The following is a 7,931-nucleotide window of genomic DNA, read 5'->3' on the forward strand; positions in this document are numbered from 1 at the left end:
CATCGCCACACCTCAGCTGCCCTGGACTTGCACTTATAGTATTGCCTAACAATACTAGTTTTCATACATGACATTACCTACGATTACACTCCGTAAGATAAATATCACAACTGGTGCTGCGCAGCCCCGATAGCTTATGACTTGGTGGACTGAACACTGTTTTTCCCGGTGTTTTTTTATGCATTCTAGCTACTGTCAGTGACGCGAGAGAACTTAAGTTATTAGGAAAGTGCGGTGTAAGTTTAGGCTACATTAATTTGTGCGTAGTGCCAGTGTCATTCATTTATTTTACATGTCTTACAACATATATACATTCACAGTCGAGTGAAATCAGATATAAGCATACAAAGACGCTTAGAACTCACGTTAAGCCGATGGTAGCACACTGAATGCAAATGCGCAATTTGATGCAGGCAAACGTATTGACTGTTACTAACGAAGGTTTTATAGCAATAATATAAATGTGGCGACAGAATAGCCTAGAACTTGGGTAAGCCTTGCGTTTAGTAGCCTAATTGCGGTGATGGCCAAAACTAATGTGAATCACGGACTATCCTACAACCAAAGAAAGTAAACCTGCGTTGGCCAAATAAAGGACGGGACTGCACCCTTCAAACCGTAAAATAAAGTTTATTAGTTTTACAGTTGACTACAGTTGACAGTTCACCATCAGTCCACACAAACAATTCTGGTTTCCTTGCACTAGCCATTTCGTCATAGTCTATTCTGTCTGTTTGTAAAGCACAAACTTTGGTCAATTTCTGTAAAGAAACAGTGCCACCTATAGGCCTGGGGTATGAAGTAACGTGTTGAGTCGTGTTGAGATGGATCCGTTTGGACGCAAATATTCTTGATACGGTTCCAGGGAAGACGGAGGAAAAAAAGATCGGTTTGGTACGTGTAGACTAGGCCCTAGCTCTTCAAGAAAAACTTTAGCTGAATGTTTTGGAGGCCTGTAAATTGTCAGTAATAAAATCTGAGGAGGAGACAGATATTCAAATGAAGTAAAGTCACCGAATGACGACTGATTGCACTGAAAAGAGGTCTTGAAAATTGTGGCTATCCCCCCACCTCTTTTATTTGCTGTGTGTGTGTGTGTTACATGCTCTTATGGGTGAATATGTTTGCTTTTGTCAGTGGGTGTTATTGTGTGTGTGTGTGTGTTTGGGAATGTGTGTATGCTATGTGTTCTTGTGGGTGTATTTTTGTGTGCTTCTGTTGGTGTGTGTGTGTGTGTGTCGCCGTGGATGTGTGTGTGTGTGTGTGTGTTTGGGAGTGTGTGTGTTATGTGTCCTTGTGTGTGTATCTGTGTGGGCTTTTGTCGTGGGTGTTGTTGTTGTTGTAGTGTGTGTGTGTGTGTGTGTGGTTGGTGGAGGTGTGTGTGCGTGTGTGTGTTTGTTTGTGTTTGTGGTGGTGGTGGGGGGGGGGGGGGGTGGGTGAGAGCTTGGACCTCAGTGAGTATGTTACGTGTATTAATGTGTGGTCTGACATTTATATGCGAGTCCTACTGCCAACCAATTTCCGTTGGTTTTCTTTGTTAACGAGATGTCATGCCAAGATAGAAAGAAAGCAAAAATAAAAGAAAAGAAGAAGCACAAAGACACAAACATTCACATTACCCCTGTGTTTGAAATGTTAATGATTAATGATTTATTATGGACAAATATGGTTGGGACAGAACACTATGAAGAGTTTTTTTTTTTTAGTCATTACAGATAAAATGTTTTGCTCAAAGCTTGCATACATTATATGTCACAAAGCCCACATGTATCAAAACTTAAGAGTGCCTCCTTTGCATTTCTGCTGGTTAGGCTGACAAGAGGAGCAGATGAGGTATCTTTGTGTGTGTGACAACATATTGCAACACTGACTGGAAACTTCACTGGAAAAATTACAGAGATGCATGGGTTAAGAACAGCTGTGGAGAAAAAAACCCCACAAACAGCGCCTTTTCTGCCTATGCCAGCAACATGACTGAATTCTACTCTTCTTGACGTCACAAAGCAGAGCAATCAAGTTTCCAGATGTTCAGGTGCATTCTACTTCAGAAGAATATTTCCATCTACTTTGTATATGTATATTGTGTCAGCACCACTAAACATGGATCCCGATATTCAATGAGGTGAACTGCACCTGAGATGAAACACTTTCTTTCTTTCTTTCTTTCTTTCTTCTGTGTGTGCTTGGGTTTTGGGAAGGCTGGGGTTTGTGGCTTACACCACAAAGAGGACCACAATCTAATGTTTGCTTGGTTGTATACCAACAACTTCTCAGACAATTGCATTAGCATCTTGGCAATGAAACTTAACAACTTTTCCTTCAGAAAACTATTTCCCAAGGTCTGTTACCTATTGTTACTGAACCCAAAACACTGTGTTGCTGTTTCAGCCGTTCAGCCTGATACGCAAGACAACTGCCCTTTCAAAAAAACACAACACAAAATACTTTGTTCAAAGCATGTCTCAATGTTAAAATGTGTCGATACTTAAGAGTGCCTCGTCAGCATATCTGGTGGTTTGATGTATAATCTTGGGGCTCACATGTAGATGAAGTCTCTCTTTGTGTGCGTGTGTGCGTGTGTGTGTGAGGGAGAGAGAGAAGGGGGATGGGGATGGGCGGTAGAGAGAGAGAGTGCAAGAGAGAGATAAGGCAACATCTTGCAACACTGACTACTGAAAAAAGGTACAGATGTGGTATAAAAACATAGTGTTTCTGTTACTGAGTGCATGCATATTATGTTCATTTACATTGTGTGCTTGCATGCACATAATGTAAGTGCATGTGTGTGTCTCTCACTGTCACTATAACATCCATACTGAATAGGACACAAACAAAAGTAGAAACAGAAACCAAGTGTGGTAAAAGCTGGACACAAACATAACCATGTGAAGTTACTTGAATGAGTTGTCATACCTGTTCTGTGTACTTCTATGTGGTGGCGGTAATAGTAAAAAAAAACCCATCACATTAAAAACAAAATGTAAGGTCGTTTTTTGTGGTCTAGTTTTATATCATCCATTTTGATGGCAAAACTATCATGTAAAGAACAGCTGCTGTTATCATTCTGACTGTTCTTGTGCTCTGGATCAGGAAACCTGCACAAATGAAGAAATAGCTTTTAAATTGTTCACATCCCGAATAGTGCCAAAGTACATCAACTAGTGAGATAATTAGCTTTTATCATTGTCAACTGTATTGGTGATATTTACTCATCTTACACAGTAGCATTACTGCAACATACTTGTCGTATCTTATCTCATCTTCTACACTTTTCATTACAGTCCTTGATCACTGTATAGTGAATATAACCTATGAATCAAATAAATAAATAAATAATTCGGTAACACTTTATAATAACTACACACAATTCATCATTTATTAAGCCTTTGTTACTTATTAGTTAATGGTTTGTTCATCATTAGTAATTTATTGTTCATACATAATTTCAGTAAAGCATTTGTTCACACAGTTATAAATGGTTTGTTCATAGTAAATAAGCCTATATCTAAAATATATTTATACATTATTGTTGATGCTTAATAAATGATGCAATAATATGGTTTTGATGAAGTAATATTTCCATTATTTAACAGTTGTTACATACACCTGCACGGTAACACTTTATTTTAATGTGTCGCTGTTACAGTGTACCTACCTAATTAGGTACAGTGGTACAACCTGTGTAACAACATGTACTATCATTGTACTTGCATTATGTATTTGTGGGTACCTACATATAGTTGTTACATTGTAATACTGAGTGCTTTTACAAAACTTTGCCAATTTGCCTAGAGCTGACCTGAGACCTGCAAAGAGCTGACCTGAGACCTGCTGGATGGGGTAAATCTGGTCATGATTGCTTTACGCACACATTGTATATCAAATCTTTCTTAGCTCCAGTTAAGGCCTCATTGTCTTCAGTACATGTAACAGCTGTGCTGCTACAACCTTGTTACTCTTTGATACAGTGGAATAAACCTATTAAGTGTACCAGTTAATTACTTACATGTACATATGACATGTATGTTATGTCTTCGATGTCTTGGAACAGGTCTACCAATTCACTACATAGTACATATATCAACTGTGTTGGTACACACTTATTGCTCTTTGATACAGTGGCATAAACCCATTAAAATGAAGTGTACCAGTTAAGTACCTAATTACATATTACATGTATGTTGTGTCATTGGTGTCTTGGAACATGTCTGCCATTACCCTACATACTGTAGTACATGTATCAACTGTGTTGGTACACATTTATTACTCTTTTGATACAGTGGAATAAACCCATTAAAATAAAGTGTACCAGTTAAGTACTTACATCTACATATATACATCCTGTCAATGATGTTATGCATCCTGTAATTGATGTGTTGAAACGTGTCTGCTGTTACACCACACAGTACATGTGAATTAGTAGACCTGTTCCAAGACAAGACCTGTTCCAGTTTATTCCACTGTATCAAAGAGTAACAAGGTTGTAGCAGCACAGCTGTTACATGTACACTGAAGACAATGAGGCCTTGACTGGAGCTAAGCATGCTTTGTATATCAAATCTATCATGACCAGATTTACCCCATCCAGCAGGTCTCAGGTCAGCTCTTTGCCTCTGATGAAAATTTAGGCAAATTGGCAAAGTTTTGTAAAAGCACTCAGTATTACAATGTAACAACTATATGTAACAACTATATGTAGGTACCCACAAATACATTATGCAAGTACAATGATAGTAGCTGATAGTACATGTTGTTACACAGGTTGTACCACTGTACCTAATTAGGTAAGTACACTGTAACAGTGACACATTAAAATAAAGTGTTACCGCTAAAGTGAGACTGTTTTATGCCTTGCAACACATTTACAAACCATTTATAACTGTGTATACTTTATTTAGGAGAATTAACATAGGAGCAATGCTTTACAAATGATGAACAAAGCAACTGTTTTATAGTTTGCAACTGGTTTATAATGGGAAAATGATTTCATTTATAAGCGGTTGTTTCATTATTTATTAAGTATAAATCATGTACTTACAAACATATTTTATGGATAGGCTTATTTACTATCAACAAACCATTTATAACTGTGTGAACAAATGCTTTACTCATGATAAATTATGTATGAACAAGAAATTACTAATGATGAACAAACCATTAACTAATAAGTAACAAAGGCTTAACAAATGATGAATTGTGTGTAGTTATTATAAAGTGTTACCAATAATTCAAGTAAATAATTCTAATTGTTTATGGTCTCCACTAACTGGTAGCTTCATTAAACATATTCAGGTGGCAAAGCAATACAGAACTCAGGTAAAGGTCTTGTAGTGAGAGTGATATCAAGACAAGGGCTATACTAGTTTTAGACAGGAACTTAAAGCCTTCTTGCAACGACAAAATATACAGTTCAATAAGGGACATGTTTGTGTCAAATGTGAAAAAGTCTAGACCAGTCCCAGAGAGTCCACATTTAAAGAGAGAAAACATTGCCATGGTTGCATAAAACCCTATGGTGTATTAACCAGAAACACATTAGGAGTAATGTCTACCAGATGTGTCTGGGGCTGCATGCAAACTCAAACCTCCTGATCCTTTGAATATGCATATTGTCATGGTCACTTCACTTCCATGCATGGCGCCTTCAGATGCATGCTCTCTCTGCAGTCAAGGAACTTCAAGATGAAGCTTCATCTCAGAGATGTATTAACTCAGGGAAGTGATAAGGCTTTTGCTCTGAAGCGTTTTGAGTGGATATGGTGGACTAGAATGAGTATAAACTGAAGATTTCAGGACACACATGATTTTTCAATAATGTCACTAATGCCATTACATATCACCATGTCATAACTAATTTTGATTATACAAATAAAGGTTTTACTGCATTTCTATGCATTCCAACTCAGAATACTGTTGATATTTGTCATATTTTTATAATGCTCTTGCAGCAACGGGATGCAAGGCAAATGTTTTTCAGCATATTCCTTTCAGTTTAGAATTACAGGGAGCAAGGTGAATAACAGGATATGCTCACATCCATCTCCACTCTTCTTTAAAGAGGAACTTTCAAAGATACCATGTAAAATGCTCTGAAGATGGCTTTTCTGGAATGCGAGCCAGAACGGTCTGTTGCACTCAGCTTTCTAATAATGTCAGTGTGTTTTTATTTTTGTTTCTTTAAGAAGCCAAGATATGTTCTGTGTGTTCTCTGAGTGAGTTTTGAGAACCAGGTCATGTTCTGCAGGTTCTCTAAGGGCTTAGATCAAGGAAAGTGGTTTCTGATAAAACAGGAAGTGCTATCGGTGGGGGTAAAGTCCCTGAGAAGAAAAGTAAAGACAACTTTCATTTGTGGTCCAGTGACAAGGGATATAAAAAGGAAATGTGTTTCTGTGTGTGTGTCTGTTTGTGTCTGCGTGGATTTCTGTGTGTGTCTGTGCATCTATGTATTTGAGAGCGAGAGACAAAGAAAGAGAGAGAGAGAGAATGTGTTAAAAAGTCATGATTATGTGACCAGCAAGTGCTTACTCCAACTCAGTGACCTGGCCTAGATAGCAGAGAGCCAGAGGACATTCCTCTGTCAGCGAAGAGCCTTCAGAGGACGTGGTCAGGAATGTCAGCCGCACTCACACGCACTCCAGATGCCAAGAGCAGAAAAAGTCCTTATGACCAAGATCTGAAAATTACCTCAAATGACCAACTCAGCTTTGTGTCTGGGACTCAGGGATTGAAAAGTGACATTCAGACACAGGCTGAGGAAGTAGGTATTATTTATTTCATTCATAAACCAGCTGGTTGCTATAATACACACAGTGGCATTCCTTTGCATAAATAAAAGTATTGCATAATTCAATTGCAGCCACAGGAAAAATAACAAAATATTTTTTTTCACTACATTCCAGGAAGAGACCTATTTACAAATGATTTAGTTCAATAGCTTGTTTTTTCAAGCCATAACTGTCATGTCTTATTTATGAAATAGGCTACAACAATGTCTGAGACTGATTCATGTGTAAAGGCGTGATCCTAAATACACAAAATGCCAGAGCCTTGGACGGACTTCCTGAAACAGTACACACATCATGCACGCTTGGATGGGTTAGGGGGAACAGTCTGGCGTCTGATTAATGTCTTGTACAGTGAAGTCACTGAGGATGTCTGGCATCACCTCCCACCGAGTTTATTCAGACCCATGGGGAAGAGCATAACATTGCAAATGCAATAACATTGCAGACAGGAGTTTGGGGGCCATGAAATTGTGCCATGAAAAATGTGTGTGTGTGTGTGTGGGGGTGGGGTCAATGAAGATGAATGACAGAATATCCTACTGTCTTCACAACTATTCAAGCTATCGCTATTCAAAAATTAGGGTTACACTTTACTCGACAGTGTCGACATAAGAGTGACATAGCACTCTCATGAACGTGTCATAAACAAGTCATAAACGTTTATGACGTAACACTTCTGTTATTAAGTGACATTCGGTTTTAGGGTTAGGTTTAGAGTTAGGTTTTATGTGTCATGACAGTGTCATGTGTTCACGACAGTGTCATGTCACTCTTATGTCGATACTGTCAAGTAAAGTGTTGCCAAAATTAGTCCACAGCTGATGCAATAACTCCTCTAATTATGAGGGAACCACTAACACACACACACACACAGACACAGAGAGAGAGAGAGAGAGATGAAAGGGTTGTGGGATGTTGGGAATAAAAGAGAGAAATAGTAGAGAATACTACCATACCAGTGAGAGAGAGAGGGAAGTGACTGGGAGGGAGAAGATGGGACGGATATTGTGTTTGTGGGAAAGTCAGGGGGGGCAGGGAACTGAGAAGAGAGAAGGGAGTACAGAAGGAGGGAGGGGGGAGAGAGAGAGAGAGAGGGAGAGAGAGAGATGGAGGGGAGGGAGACTTTAGAAGAGTTAGCTCCTCTTC

Source organism: Alosa sapidissima, chromosome 3, assembly GCF_018492685.1.
Source record: "Alosa sapidissima isolate fAloSap1 chromosome 3, fAloSap1.pri, whole genome shotgun sequence".
NCBI lineage: Eukaryota > Metazoa > Chordata > Actinopteri > Clupeiformes > Clupeidae > Alosa > Alosa sapidissima.